The following is a 16,990-nucleotide window of genomic DNA, read 5'->3' on the forward strand; positions in this document are numbered from 1 at the left end:
AGCCTCTGTGCCAGAATGAATTATATAGTTTTGAATCACATTCCTTAAGATTTGGCAGACACGAACGGTGTTGAGAATATCTGCAGTGACTGTGGTTTCTGATTGTTCTTTAAAAATCACCAAAAGTCTTGTATTTCAGATGATCAGCAGTGCAGGAAGCTTGACCGATGATGATGATGATGATGATGCTGTATTCAGTGATGGCAGGGAGGATTTTCTGAGTCATCTTTAGAAGGTACAAACAGGGTGAAGGAAGCAGGCCTGACCATTTTTAATGAAAGGTGCTCTTTTTGCAAGGAAGAGTCCAGCATCCCTTCCTTTGGAGTGACCCCCGGCTCTCTGCATGCATCAGCTGGAAGCTCCTTAATTACAAGGTGAGTGATAGTCTGGTGTGGGTATAAGCCATAAATTGAGCTCTGGAGATTAAAGTCATTCCGGAGAAAGAGCAGGCAGAACATGAAGACTGCACTTGAGACCCATCAGGCGTTTTCTCATGTTGCAGCCCTTTGACTCGTAGCCAGAAAATTGAGAGAGATATTTTATCAAAATGTGATCACGTTTGATAGGTTTGCTGTCCTACAATTTATTTTGTGGAGAAGTGCAGTAACATTAAACAAAAGTCCATGGCCAGACCTGAATTAGGGACATTGCAATTAAAAGGTCTTACAGCCCCAGACTGGGACACACCAAGAAAGCACTTTAAAGCATATAAATATAGTCTTTCAATGTACAGAAGTGCGGGAACAATGTTGAACCATTTAGACGCAGGTTAATAATGTCAATGATACAATAAATTTGTTGCATAAACTTAAGTATGAAGGTGTTTGGAGGACTGGCGGAGACCGCTCAGATCACTGTCTTCCTGCAGAGGGCTCACACCTAAAGTTGCAAAGCTGAGTTGCAGACTTGTCAGTGCTTTTAAATTTCTCCCACATGAAAGCCTTTTTTCTTTCACTTTTCTTCACCATGGCCAAACCTGTCTACACTGTAAATATTCTGCACCAACTCCACTGCTGTAAAAAATAATGACTGCTAAATAGCTTCAAAGACTTTTTTTTGTGCCTGAGCCACATACTGTACACTCCTCCTTTCTTCCATGTTCTCCCCATGCCTCTCCCTTCTCCCCATTCCCAGTAAAAAGCTGCATGCACAGCTCTTCTCCCCTCTGTCCGGCCCTGTCCATGCAGCTGGCAGCCATTTCCCTGTTTGTTAACACACTGTGCTCCCAGCCTGTCAGATGATGCTGTGTGGTTGGAGTGTGACAGAACGGGAGGACAGAGTGACAATGAGGAGGTACCAAGCGAGCCCTGCACATCCTATTTCAGCTGAACTCAGGATGACTGTAGGCAGCTACAGATTTATGAGGATCTATGTGTCCTGAACAAGATGCACTGCATATTGTAATGCACCACACGTCGTGTAAGTGCAGAGGGAGGGAACGCGAGCATGTGCGTGCGAGACGCAGAGAGCTCGGGAAGGATGGAGTGAGAGAGCAGATGGAGGTGAGGGAGAAAGTGATGAGGGTGAAGTGAGAGTGAGAAAGAGATGACATCACTGAGAAAATGCTGAGCTGGATTCGAGGGCTACTGGATGAAAGAGGTCCACTTCCACAGTGCACCATCTCTCTCTCTCTCTCCCTCTTCCTTGTCTCTCTCATGAGATGTACAGTGCAGGTCGTGTTCCCATCCCTACACGGCTGGTTAATGGAAGGGGGGTTGAATATTTTAAACAGCCCTTCGCTCTCTTCCTTTTTCTATCCTTACTCCTACCTCCCTCCCTTTTTTTTCTTGTTCAGTTATGCATTAGTCAAGTGCACACATGACCCTGTTTCTGCTACTGCAGTCAACGCTTGGAATCTGCATGACATCATGCTGTATTTTTGGGATTAGTGGGATAAGTGGTGGTATAGTGAGTGTCCTCCCTGTATCTTTTTAGCATCCCTAGGGGGCACATCTCCTCCTCGCTGGCCGTAGTAACTCCCTACTTGCATGGGAACTCTTCACATATGGATGCTCTGCTGCATCCTGCAGATGTTATGGAGTTTTCATCAAGCATCTCACACTTGAGCTGCACTTTGCATCATCATCATGTGAGCCCATCCTGTAAGGTGAAAGCTGTGCATGAATGTAACCAGGACAGAGAGATGGCCTCATACTGATTGTAGTCTGCTTCAATTAATAACAAAGAATGTTTAAATTGAAGGCTTTGTCGCATACATTAACACAATTCATCGCCAACTGTCTGTAAAATTATACACACTTGTGTAGTTACACAACCCCTACCAGCCTCTTGTGCAGACACACTCACTCCCACACACTCACACTTGTGTTCACTAAGACAACCGGGGTTGCCTGCTGAGGATTCTGACGGCCTCTCTTGGACGAGCGCCATACGCATTCCTGCTTCCCCAGGTTGCCACTGGTTCATCTGAACTCAGCCAGTGCACTCTGTCACCCCATAAGGGTGTGTATATATGTGTGTGAGTGTGTGTGTGTATGTGTGTTGGTTTTAGTGTGAGTCCATGTACTGTATACACCCTTACACAAAAAAACATCTTCCGTTTTTCCAAGAACTTACTTAAAACACACACACACAGACACACATGATGCTCGCATTCGTGCCTCATTGTGAACCACTCTCACATACATAACATGTACCCTGATGTGGCCCCTCAGTGTATATACACGGTCTTACTGTACTCACATATATACACTTGTTGGCTCACAGCCAGGAGCAACAACTGAAGCAGGACACTGTAGAAAACATGTGGACTGGCTGTTTATTGTTGCTAAGATTACAAAGAATTAGTATTCTTCACCATCAACAATATATTTTTTCTGTATTAGGAAGGTGGGTATACATAAGTATACATAAAACACTCACTGATTTATTGAGATTTTTGTGAGCAAACAAAATCCAATCCAGCCTTTACACAGCATCATGTTGACTGTCTATTTACTGCAATGACTGCCAGGCTAGACAAGTATTTAATTTAAAGCTACTGTGAGGAACTTTTGGTTTGTTTGATTTTGGCGCCCCCTGTGGACAAAGCCGTACCTCTTATCTAGTTGCTGATTTTGTCCTGTACATGCTTAAGTGGTAGTTTTGAAGAAAAAATCTCATCCTGCTTTCTTTAACAGTCATATGTATCACTCACTTTACATTTTTGCCCTGGTAAATGTAAACAAAGGCAGCGTGTAGTTAATCACTCAGTCTGACACCTACTCCCCGCCAGCAGTTTCAGGCATTAAAATAACTATAAAGAAATAATCGATCTTGCCGCTGATGGTCTTGTTTGCTTTTGTAGCTCATACAAAGTTTTTAGAAGAAATTATCAAGAACAGATAATATTTAAATGTTTTCTTGAGCCAGTAGTCACACTTCATAAAAAAACATCATCAAACTTTAAAAAAAATCTGATCCATCTATCGTTGATCATGTGTGTTAATTGTCCTTCATTGAATTTATTGCGTTGCTAAAGTTGATGCATTCTTACGTGTAAGGTTACCCGTCTGGATATGACGTAGTAAGCTCCACCTCAACCAGCTGCAACATTTAAATACTTTTACATAATGTTTATTATTAATCAATAACCCCCCCCCCCCCCCAAAAGGGGACTTCTGTAAGTACTAACTAATACTTGTTATTGTGGTTTCTCTACTTAAGTTAAAGATCTAAATGGTTCCTTCATTACTGTTTGTTTGTAGAATTTGTCAACATCTTGTTCTTGTCTGGTTTGCGTGAAGCCTCTTATTGCTTCCATACTCATCCACTATTTCTCAGCACAAAACAAAGGATCAATCAGCAAAGCCAGCCGTGTCGTATTCTGGTTTCTTCAGCTGTTCTGGCTCTTAATGTAAGCTGAATGCTGTTTTCCAACATTGTGCTCCTCCAGAGATCCTTCCCCTCTTCGGCTGTCACAACATCAATTAGGATCAATTAGAAGTCCTGACAATTGGGGATGGTACTTGCCAGCCATCATCACTAAACGGGTTGTGGCGAGGTCTTTGATGTGTGTTTGCAGTGAAAGATTTGTTTGTGGTGACCAAAAGGGGAGGAGCTAGTAGCATTGTTTTTTTGTGGCACAGTGTTTGGTGAGGCTTACGCACAGACGTCTATCTGAAGAAGGGGAAGAATTTCTCCTGACGCTCCAGTTCAGCTTATCTGCTATCAACACAATGCTCCTCCTCTGGTTGGGTGGTCCCTGTCCCTGCCAGCTGTTCAGCACGTACATTTGCATTTTAAACAACTTAATAATAGTTAAACGTCCATAAGAGGAGCAAATACAAGAGGGGAGTTGGTTTGATGCCCACAGTATGCGTGTGTCTCAGAGAGAGAAAGAAAAGGATTCAATGGTTCAAATGGGTTCAATTGTCATAACAAAATAACAAAAATCAACTGGGGCCTGGCCACCCATCTGGACTACAGAGCACTGAGCCCCGGTCTACACACACACACACACACACACACACACACACACACTTTTGTGCACTTGTGCGGTCAGTGAACCCCGCGCTGGTGGAATCGTACTGGCTGCAGGCTGTGCCAAGTCAATAACACAGACTGATCCCTGATGCTGAACTTCCTGGAAGTCCCGGCCGGTCTCAGCGCTTCATGTACCTGTTCAGCACTACAGCTGCCGCCTGGCTGCACGGTGGGCTGGATGGGGATCAGTGGGTCTATCAGTTCTATGCGCCTGCCCTCAGGTCACTCCGACTTGAAACACGGTTCAGAGGAGAACAGAGGAGAAAAAGAGACCATGGGAACAATGGGCCTCGGAGATTGGGTGAATTCATTTCCTCCGAGCGATGAGATCTTATGTACTTTAACACAAGTCTCTTCTCATCACGCACAATCAAACCAGGGTCACTAATCTCTTTATATCACCCAGGGAGTAGAACCTTGAGGTTAATTGTCCAACATCCCAGTGGAGACAGAGCGTAGCGTGGTGGCTGTGGTCGTGGTGATGGTGTGTGTGTATGTGTATGGTCTAACGCAGTACATGCTTATGAGATATTCCAATAGGGAGATTCTTTGTGGTCTGAGAATGCCATAGTTGTCAGTATAAGACAGATCTGAGCTCCCGTTTTAGCTCCCCTTGTCAAACAGACGCTGGTAGGGGAGTTGCAAAAATGCTGCCTGGGTTTTAGTGCCTGTATTGTTTGTGGACAAACACAGTCACATTCTCAGACTTGAATACGTTCTTTTGTTGATCCTGGTCATTCACATTAAGCACGTTCATGACTGATGTGCAAGCAAGGTGTGAGAGACGGATGAAAGTGGTTTAAAGCAGAAAGGAAGAGAGAAGAAATATTTGAGAAGGTTTAATGGTGGGAGAGATTGACACTTTGAAAAATTGAGAGCTTTAGAGGCTATAGGTTTGAATTTAAGGAGGGATGAATGGATTGCATAAGACATCCTGCCTAACACTTCTCTGATCTAAATGGTAGTGGCCAATAGCTCATACGTAAAGAGTCTTCTCTCCTGTCTTACATCTCTTTTCACTGCCAACCCTCAGCTGCGCAGCGCTTACGTCAGAAAATCCCACTGTTAGCCAACACTTAGCCAACATAATGACAGAACTGCTCACCCAGCCAAAGATAGATCAGCCTTTTCTGGCTCCATTTCAAACAGCACGGCTGGACTTTTGTGGCCTGGATTTACTTGACAGAGTTCGCCTTCCTGGCCGAGGGTTGACCATCAGGGCTTGATTAGAGAGGCCTGGGTTGAGCAGACACTGAGCTTGAAGAGTATGTCCTCACTGGCTTAGTTTCAACAAAGGGTACTCAACTAGTGCGACCTGGATTTGACTGTCTGGCTGCCGCTAATGTGGCCTGGGTTCAGCAGACAGAGCTTGACTTGTATGGCCTGAGTTCATCAGAGGGAGTCCAACTCTCCTAGCCTTAGCTTGTCAGACGGGGCGCAACTAGTGTGGCCTCGGCGGATACAGGGCTGGGGTGATTAAGGATGTGTTTGTTTCCCAGGCAGCAAGCAGGCAAGGTGGCGGCATTGCTCCCGCACAGCCAAGGACTTGGTGTGGGGGTGACAGAGCCAAAACAAACTACTGAGATTGCCTCCCATATGCCCTCCTGACCTCTGCGTTTCAATTGCCAGGCAAAGAGGAAGAAAAAGGGGTGAGGGGAGAGGGAAAGAGGTGGCTAGAGCAGCAAGCAGGATGGGGGTACGAGAGGTTGTGGTTGAAGTTTAAGATAGGGGGGTGGGGGTCTGTTGCAGGAGAGGTCATTTGAGTACTTCACGGGAAAGGGCTGGCATATGACCCTTAATCTTATCTATCTCTCTATCTCTCTATCTATCTATCTATCATTTTTGATTTAAAAAAATGAGTTGTTGATAACAAACTGAGAGAGAGAGAGAGAGAGAGAGAACCAAAGAAGAACAACAAAAAGAAAAAAGGAAAGGAAGGAATAAAGGGGGAAATGGACAGGGAGCGAGAGAAAGGGAGTCTTGTCGTCTGAGAGGTGGTGTGGTTCGGGTTAGGTTGTGGTTGAAGCCTTGAGAGAGCGGGAGGGGAGAGAGGGGGAGGCACAGGGGGCGAGAAAGGCAGCGCATTCAAATGGAGCTCCCATTGGGAGGTTTTACGCTTCAAAATGGTTTCCTGTGACGTGGATTGTGTGTTTGATTTGAGCTTTGAGGGGTTTGTGTTATTCTCGGGAGGGGAGAATCTAGCACGCTCTCATTTCCGCACTACCAACAGCCAGCAGAAAGTTGGCAAGGCGAAACAGGGGGATTGTAAAGACAGATTTTTCTCTGCCTCCTCGTAAGAACCACATTTTTTTCTGCTTTTACTTTTTTTGCCATGTTTTTCTGCTGAGCCTGCTCCAGGACTCGCTCTGCATATTGATGGATTGTTCTCAATAATTGGACCAGCTCAGAACTGTGTCCGTCCATGGTTTTCCCAGACTGCCTGATTTTCTGCTTATCATAACATTTGCATTTGCAAGAATGCTCAGATGAGTGCACACATTTGTACCCTGAAACACGTGGGTATGTCTGCACCAAGGAAGTTTGCACATATACACGTACGCATGCTGTCAAACACATGCCTTTGAATTAATTGCAAACAATGGATGCCAGCTGGGCAGAAGGTGCAGAAGGCTGCACAACTGGGCCCAGGTTTGTTTTTTTTTCAACTGAAAGAGATTAGGTGGCACACGAGGGAATGAGGAAAACTAGGGAAGTGAGAGTAGGCAGAAGAGGGGCGAGGGTCACCACAGAGTGAGGGAAGGGGCATAAGCTGAGGCAGTGGGAAGCCACCTCTAAAACCATGACAGCCAGTCATACAAACCATCAGAGAGCTTACTGTTCTGCCAACTACTGTACTTCACAGAGCCAAGAAAATGACAAAAATCAACACTGAATGTGTTTGTGTTGGGGGGAATATCCGAGGAACCCCACTTTCTCTTTCCTGATCAGCAGTTTTCCTTCTCTCTTTCACTTTCCCTCTCTCCCTCTCACCATCCCCCCGTCTTTATTTTCTAACTGTAAATACTGTACTGGATATGCCCTCTGCTCGTGTAAGAGGACAATTATCGTAACAGCACCTCTACTGTGTGGCGCACATGGAAAACCTAACTGCTACAGGCCAATTTTCTCCATGGAGTTATGTAAATAGTTTTGATGGAATGAGTGGGCTTTCCCCAGTATGTGGGGGCATAGCAGGGTCTGAGGGGTTCCACTGCTCCTTTAATCCCTACCCTCAACATCAGTAACTCCTTTGTTAACTTTGTTAGCAGAAAGCTTGCACTTATTGTAGTTTTCCTAACAGTTATGTCCCACGAAAATTACATGTTTCAGTACAAGGCCATCAATTAGATGCTTGTGGGGCTGCAACTGTCTCCAGGAGTCTATTGATACCTGTGCTTTTGTTTGAAATGAAGGTGCATGCATGTCTACCAAAGCATTCGATTCAGGGCTTTAGGATTATTGTAAAACACACTATTACAGTCAGGGTAGGCTAAGCAGTCAGACATTAAACTGTAACACTCACCAGCTGTGCCAGAAAGTGTCACGTTATTTGTTGTGCATCAGTTAACAGCCCATGCACACACCAGATGTGCTACACAGCCAGAAGAAGTAGACACTGTTGTAGTAAGGATGTACCAGTCTTGGGAACAAATGTGATAAAATAGCAGTTAGCGTGTTATAATGCTGGGAAAAAGGACTGCCAAATTTTGCAGATGGACACATCGTGTGTCTGTGGTCTTTCTTAATGTGTCATCTGCCCTGAGCCCAAAAGGCATGTGGGGATTACTTATCTTTTGGTTGCAAAGTCAAGGAACTCTAGGTCCTTAAATACTAAATAATTGCCTATGTGCAGAGAGACATTTGGCTTACCTGCACAATAGATTCAGAACATCTGCCTTCCACTGGCATTGTGTTGGTCCTTGTCTTCAACAAACTGTGTTGTTCTTTCATTGTCCAGATGTAAGGTCCAATAATTGATGGAGTATGTTTTGGTCTAAACTTGACTTGATTTTAGCCCTCTACATTCATTTAAATGCACACTATTAGGAAACTCAATATGTAGTTATATGTACTGAGATTTTGTCCTTTTTTGCTTTACATTGGTTGCTACAATTACAATTGTTCTCCTTAAGTTTTAACTAAAATCCGGCATACTCTTTTCTTTATATTTGATTTGTTGTGCTGAATTAAATTTTAACATTTTAACACCTTTATCAAATTGTCTATCTTACATTGTAAAACAGTGCGGTTTGTACATCATTATGCTTCTATGTTCTGTTAATGTACAGTGAGAGTTTATATGTGGTCACGCATTAATGTGTTTGGCTATTTTCATGTCTGTTTACCCTGTGTATGTTTTCCCACATGAATGTTTTTGCGTTTATGACTTGGATAGTTCACAATGTTCTTGCATGCTGTACGTGTTAGATAGCCTGCAATACCTCCATATGGCCTCTTTTGGTGGTTCATGACCCACAAGAGGAAGTGAGCAGAGATAGTTCTCTAACAGTGACAGAGACTAAGCACCCGAGGGAAGACATAGAAAAAGGACAGTCTCTGGCTGATCTCCCATCCCACCCGTTAGCAAATTGGTTGTTGATTGTCCACAGACATCGTTGTTGGTGCTCCCCTGTTCCAATAAAGCCCAGCGTAGAGCAGAGCAGGGGCCCTCCAGGTCTTGTTATTGTAACAGGAGTCCGTTTTGGCTGGGATTCCTGTTCTCAGCACGAAAAACAACAATAACAACATCAGCCCACAGTCCTGGGAGCTGGACCCGAGTCAGTACAAGGGAGGGGGGTGGATGCCCTGTTAATGTTGCACGCCGTGGTTCCAGTCTAACACTTCATCTGCGGTTCTGAAGTGACTGGAACTGCAGTTGGCGCCTTACTCAACGCTTAAGTGTACAGTTAGTGCAACATCCTGGCAATTCTCACCCCTCAAAAGTGCAGTTTAGGATGCGTGTGCACTCAAGGCCTAAACACCAACCCACCCTCCCTTTTGCTCCATCCCTCATTCTCTCCCTTTCTCTGTCTTTCCTGTATACAAAGTGGTGCTGGCCCTCATTGCATAGAGAGATTCCTGGGTCTCCTGAAGACAAACAAAAGAGAAAGAATCCACGCAAGTCTCAAAACAAATTATTGAGGGAGTTTACACAGAGACCACACAACAACATCACAGCGTTCTGATCTATTTGTAATTAAAAAAGTTTGCTCTCCGATGTCCTCATCCAGACAACAACAGATCCATCTTGCCTTGGCCTTGTTATGATCATGGCTTGTTTTTTTTCTCCTTTCCCCTTCTGTTCTCGGTTGTTGTTCCTGTAACATAATATCTGTTTGTGTGTGTGTGAAAGATCCCTCTGTTGTGTTGATGGCATCTTGAGAAGGCAGCCCATGACCCACTAAATGAGTCATAAAAGAGGGACTCTATTGTTTTTCGTTGACCTCTCTCTCTGTCAGTCTGTAAGTCTTTAAACTGGCTTACATAACAGAGCTATATCTAGGCAAAATTACAATACACCCTGGCTTGTATTTCAATATATGTATCCACTATATATATCTTTGGCCCATTTTACGTCTGTGAAGTGTGTGAAAACAGATTCTCTTGTGAGCTACATTATAGATCCATTACAGTTTGTACGTTTGCAGTCTTTTTTCCCCTTTTTTTGGCTCAATTTTCTGTACTTTGTGGTTACCTCCAAAGGCAGCGAGAAGAGATGGAGAGAAAAAAGAAAGACGGAGAGATAGATGGAGAGAGTTAGAGGGTAGAGGCGGGCTCAGGTGACTCAGCTTTCCCCCTGGAAGCAGATTGAGGGGAGCTGTGGGTTTGAGCCCCCCAAAGTTTTACTAGAACACAGGCTTTTTAACAGGAGGGAAAAACAATGTTATAGCTGCTTCCTGCACCACCACCAGTGTTCCCCACCAGTAAATATAACAGGGATTGGGTCATAATGTTATGGTCTGGCATCAGGTGAATACAGTGTTTTTTCTCTTGTGCTCTTTTCCATGTGGAGGAATAGGCTCCAGTGTTAAAGAAATATCAGTCATCAGCGTTGTTATTGCGCACTCACTTGCTCCATCTGCAACGCTGGCGCTCAAACACACTCTTTGTGTGAGAGGACACAGTGGCTGCTCGCTCTCTCTCCTTCTCCCTCTCACTCTCTCCATCTTTCTCCCTTTCTCTGTTTCCTTGTGTGCCTGTTAAATGCTACTTATTATTTCCCAACAAGGCAAACTGGAGGAAACTCTGATGTAAAGCAACCAGCTCCGGCGTGTGCGCTTTTGTGTGTTTATAGGTGTGTTTGAGGGGTTGCCTTTGCAGTCTGCCATTAAAACATGAGAGTGTACATTTCTATAAGTTAGGGTGAAGGTGTGTGTTCATGTATGTGTGTGCGTGTGTGTGTGTGTGTGTGTGAAATATGTAGTATGTCCAGTTTGTGTGCCAGTTTTATGATACAAAGGAGCTCTGTCAGGTTCAGCACTATGAATCAGGTTGCAGGGAAGCTGAATGTTTGACAGTAGCAGTAAAAACAAACAGAAGTTCTCCACTCTGGAAAAATCTTAATGCTATGAAAATGGCAACTATGGCAATGATGGGAACCGATCCATGTTGAGTTTCCAAACTGTGTTGCATTTGGCCAGGAGGGAAAATGGCAAAGGGGTAAAATAACATGGATATAACTGCAATGGGATTCCTGCAAACGTAGGGTTTATACCCTATGTGAGTGATTTAGGAACACAGGTGCTTGTGTGTAGTATTTTTGTGGCTATAACTTGCTTTGCCTTTCTACCACAAGTACTATATGTATCTTTCTGTGTGTATGCAGGTGAGTTTGTGTGTTTAGTGGCTGACACACAGGAATTGTTCTGAGGTGAAATCCATCTATAATTCTGATCTTCGCAGCAACTCTGTACACACCAGTCACTGCACAGCAAAGCATTCTCAATATCTTGACATTCACAATGCAATCACATCCCAGGTTTTTGCTTTGTCATCTCAGAATGATGCCCCAGGTAGGGCCTGTTTCGTGACTAGGGGTGGGATAAATATTGATATGGCAATATATTGTCATCCTGACTTGTGCAATACAATTATCGTTAGGCTGGCCCAAATATCGATATTTTCATTTACAAACATATGGCACTCCGAACAGATTTCCTGGCAATATTGACTTTCTGCGTCACTACTACATGACTCGCGGTGGCGCTTATGACATGAATGAGGGTAAGGTGAACTGAAAATAATTGGCCAAAGAAGACGTTAATCACATGTTGAGATTAAAAGTTGAAGTAATTAATCATTATATGATTGTTTTGCAATATATCAATTAATGCAAAATTCATGTATAGCGATATTATGATTATCGTGGACCACGTATCGCATATCGTATCGTGAGTTGCCCGGCGATTCCCATACCTATTTGTGAAATACGGACATACATGGAACCATTGGTCAGACGGGGGGTTTGAAAAGGTCTTTTAGGTTAGGTATAGGCCCAAAAACAACATAGTTGAGGTTAGGGAAAACAGAAATGCAACGTTCATTTTTTGTTTCACACCGGTTTGAACGCAGGTCTCATGGGTGGAGGTCCTGTGTTGTTGTGCTCATCCAATGCCCACGACTGTCACCTCAAATGGACTTTCTCAGTCTTTCTTCATCGTTGCAAATTGCTTATCTGTAAAGGTTCTTAGTCATCCAGGTCTTGGTAATTATGAGTTTAATCCACAAGAAATGGTTGAAGTTGCAAATTGCTGTCTTATATTGTATATATATATTGTCGGGTCTTATATTGCTGCAGATGGGATTACATTTAGTTAGGAGGCTGGCGTGTCTCATGCAGAAAACCAACGATACCTTGTGCATCTGTACGGTACGCCAAGTGCTGTAAAAAAGTGTCATTTTCACATTGGGAATGAGAATGGGCTGACCAGCAAGTCATGTGTTGTGTACGTGAAACTAAGGCTTTTCCATCGAGTAACTTGTCCTCAACATCACCCAAGATTACAGCACTCTTCATGGGATCCACTTTCATATGCCTTTCCCATTTTACGATCCTTTATCTACACATATATAAATCCACTAGAGCGGACATTAAACATTGCACAATGCAGTGCCGGACCATTAGCCTGCAGATGTATGACTTGTTTTATAAGCGGGTGACAGGATTTAGTGCCCAGATTAATCATAGATAAACAGCTAAGTAAATGAATGGATGGTGTATGTAAATTTCCTCTCCACCATATGCAACAGCTCACTCGCACACCGCCTCGTGTGATGGTTTAGTATTAGATGGAATATGACGTGGAGCTAGCGGGTGTTGTTTGTGTACTGCTGTGTTTATGTCAGGTGTGTGTGTGAGTGCATGTGTAACAGGACTCAGCCTAGGGGGTCGTTTTCCTCCGGTCAGACAGACAGTCAGCATTGGATCCACGTTATCTCACGTCTGGAGCTCCCAGATGAGAGCCGAGCAGGCTGCAAACACATTCTGCGGGCCTGAGTCATACTGTGTACGTGTGTGTGTGCGTGCATGCATGTGTGTGCATGTGAGACAGACAGAACAAATGTGAAAGCATGAGTGAGAGTTGTCCTTGTGCATGTTTTCTGTGTGTACGTGCTGTGTACATGCCGATGATTGTTTGTGAAAATGGATGTGTTTAACTGTTTGTCTGTGTGTGCGTGTGTTCAGTTACTAAGATACCCAGCTTATCACCTCCCTAAAACACAGTGACCTCATCCATGGAGGGGTCTAATAAATTCATTGCAGGTGATGAGAGTAGAACTGCACTCAAAAACAACTTTGCCATTTGGTTTCATTGCAAAGGTATGTTGCTAAGCCTGGTGGATTAATGGGTAGATTTTTTATATCAAAGACAATCTCCCACTGAGGAACCTTATTCAGTTTGGATTCTTATCATTTGTGAAACCAGCGCAGCTAACTCCTCAGTACATTCAGCAATGATTCAGTACATGAATGATGTTATTTGGTCCAAGCTACATCAGCGAAATGGTGTCTGTCTCCTAAAATCCATGAAAGAGCTTCATGCTGGGATGGGGGTGTGAACATGGAGAAATCTTTAGGAACAGCAGGCTTCTTTCTTGAAAGTCATCTCATTCCAAAGAGGAACAAAACCTTCCCACAGCCTTCTTGGAAAGTGATCTCATCTCCGTCTATGTCTTATATTCAGGGCAGATTGTCTTATTGATTTGGACGTAGCCAGCTCCCACTACAACTAAAATAGTTGAAGAGATGGAGCTGTGTTACAGGACCCCATTACTGTAAGGACACACACAGAGACCTTGAGCCACACACAATGTCTATCCAATCACTTGTCCTGTTTCTTTTTTGTTACTGGACTCCTCTGAGTATTCGTGGCTTTTTGGTGGCAGGTGAGAGAATCTGACTGCTCTGGCCTTCAATGGTGAGTCCAGTATCACAAAGCTCATGTATTCCCTGAGGTTGTGTATTCCTGGACAATAGATCTGAAACCAAAAAGGCTAGCTGAGAAGGCTTCAAAGGAACCGTAAACTCAATCGTCTGAGCTCACCTTTCCTACCAGCAAGTTTCCCATTTATTGCACTCAAAGCCTCAAAGAAGGTTGGTCTAATAAAGAAAAGTCTAAGGATTGGGGATACTAAGGAATACCTCTTATCTGACTCTATTCTAAATTTGGTAACAGCCAGTCTCCTGCTTGGAACTGGCATGAACAATTTTGGCGATGAGAGCAATGCTTCGAGATTTGGATGTTATATTTCTTTAAACCTGGAGAGTGCAAGTAAAGCAAAATGCTTCAACATCCTCGCAAAGTATTAAGCTGCGCACTACATAAGTGTTATGTGTTCAACTTACCTTTACAATAGACCCTTCGCTAAGTCCTGACCCCCTTGGTCACTGTTGCTACGCCTGTCAATCTTTCGCACCAGCATGTACATATTATTGGCATTTTCAACTATAACAGTGAGAAATGTTCCAAGGGAAATAACAGCAAATTTCAGGAAAAATAGTTCCCAAATATCAGAGAGAAGTCGACAGAAAGGACGACAATACCAATTGAAAGCTACATCCAGAATTCATTTAGTCAGCAGAGTGTTGAGAATGAAGAGGACATAAAAATCGAGGCAAAAGCTCACCGGTCCAAATGCAAGCGTCAGGCACCCCACGACAATTCATGTTTAAGACAATCACATACAGGAACAACAATGTTCTTGCACAGCAGGGTAAGTCAATATATTGCTTTATTTTAAGCGAATGTTTAGTTATGACTTGCTATAACTTTCATTATTTAATATGTTTTAGCCCAATGCTAGCAAAACTAAATGATCCCACTTTTTCATTTTGTTTAAAGCGTGTCAGGATATCGCTCGCATATCGTGGGCTTGATCCACACACTGGATCTGGATTCACTTATAATTAATAGTTTTTGTTGATATTCGATCAACAAAAAATTGAGAGTTTTTGTTGATATTTGATGGATTAAGCTGCAAATGCGCTCTTCCACAATTTTCAATCCATGTCCAAAATCTCTGAGTTTTTGACTAAGGAAAAGCTAAAATATGACACCCCCTTCTAAACTTTGAGGAAATCTGCTGTCGGACTGGCAGATTCCATATGCACACCATTACAGAATCTGCCAGCTTGACAGGTCTCCTGTGCCTAGTTACGGTTGCTAACGTAGGATTGGACATTGGCTGTTCAAGGGAGGGGCTTAGCGAAGGGTCAATTGTGTTGATGCGACGTGTATTATTTTTACTGAAATTAACTAACCTGGAAAGGAAAATTAAAATTGAAATGCAAGACAGTCATTAACGGGCACTATAAGTCCTCAAACTGCAGCAGCAAACAAAATCCGCAGGCAACCAGGAATAGTATCTTCAGGCAAAAAGGCAACAAACACTGAGTCTACTGTGACCCCAAATGAACAAATTTGGCAAACCTTGAAGCTTTCCTGGCTCTCTTTTGTTTTCTTCACCATACGAGCTTTAGTTCTGCATATATAGGAAGTTCATTGGGCTTGGTGCAAGTATAAGAGCTCGCAGAAGCAGAATTGAATAAGGTTAGCCGAGTAAACACATTTGGAGAACTGAACGGTCATAACCAGCTCGGCTGCTTCTATTTATGTGGCAGTTTGTTTGCTAACAAGAAAGCTGTGTAGGTGGGAGAAAGAGAGCTTTGGTCAGTTTGGACATTAGGCGGCGGAATTCACTAAGAATGGATTGCGGGCACTGATGGGACCATAAATTGCCCATCATTTGCCCCCACTATTGGTCCGTATTAAGGTCCGATTCACAAAGCACATCGCACTAATGATATTCAAGCGTTAACACACACATAAAGGCTATTGGCATAGTACCTTGAAGAGGTGCATAATAACCTCACAGACTTCTATGAACCATTACACCTCTAGCCACCATTACACACATTTGCAGTGTGAGTTCATATAAATCACTGCCACATTAGAGATTTGCACCTGATTACCAGATAAAGTTTTGGTTTCATGTCCGCCCTTTTGTTCTCTCTGACTCTGACTAGTTTTAATTATGTTATAATTAAATCTTATGCCTAACATTTGTAGTTAGCAATAGTTTCATGTACCTTGTTCTTGGATGGTAACTCCTATTATGCTACTCATTCATGTGAAAGCCAATCAGACCTGGGACATACCTGTGTCCATTATAGGTTGGGAGGTGGATTTCCTGAAGTGTTGGTACGGTAAAAATATAAATGTACTGATAAACACAAAAAAATGCTTAATTATTCCAGGCTACAGTAGAGGACATAATGCTGACAACTAGATAAAGTCAGTTTAAATACTTTCTTCTCACCCTGGGCCTAATCAGACCAGCCACTATTTATAGACTGATGTCTGGGCTCCTGCAGGCCTCCTACACTATGGCAGCCAGGTTGTGCAGCCAGGTTGTACGTTAATGTGTGTTCATATAGCGTGTGTGTGTCTAAATGAGACAGAGTGTGTTTGTGTGAGCTGTGGGAAGCCCTGGCAGAGAGGAGCTGAGTGTTTGGGAAGTTGCCATTAAGACACAAAGCAGAGACATCCGAGGTGGGCTAATGACCTTACATGGATTTGTGTTTGGCAGAACTTTTCAAAATGTGGGGTGGGACACACACAACTCCTCAAACAGAGCTCTGACAGGGTTTATAGTGGAGTTGGGGGACTCTCTGGGGTTTCGGAGTTTTGTTTTATGCCTCGGTCCCTCTGTGTCCTCATCTTAACTCGTCTCAGTGGGGCTTCCATTTATCAAGTAAAATACTAACAAATGTATACAGCGCACATTTTAAATGTAATAAAACACATCCCAGCTGCAGGATTAGATTAAATTTAGAGGATGATGAAAACATTTTGCACATGCTCCATTTGTTAAATATTTTTTGGCCCTGGTTTTCTTAATAGCTCACATGTTTTACATTCAGTGTAATCTAAATTTAAATGGTCAATTAGGTGCAAGAGGAGCAGTATGAACGTGCACAAAGGTTTGTGTACGTTCATACCTT

Source organism: Semicossyphus pulcher, unplaced genomic scaffold (assembly GCF_022749685.1).
Source record: "Semicossyphus pulcher isolate SPU_LCO1_2020_fin unplaced genomic scaffold, fSemPul1.0.p SCAF_8, whole genome shotgun sequence".
NCBI lineage: Eukaryota > Metazoa > Chordata > Actinopteri > Labriformes > Labridae > Semicossyphus > Semicossyphus pulcher.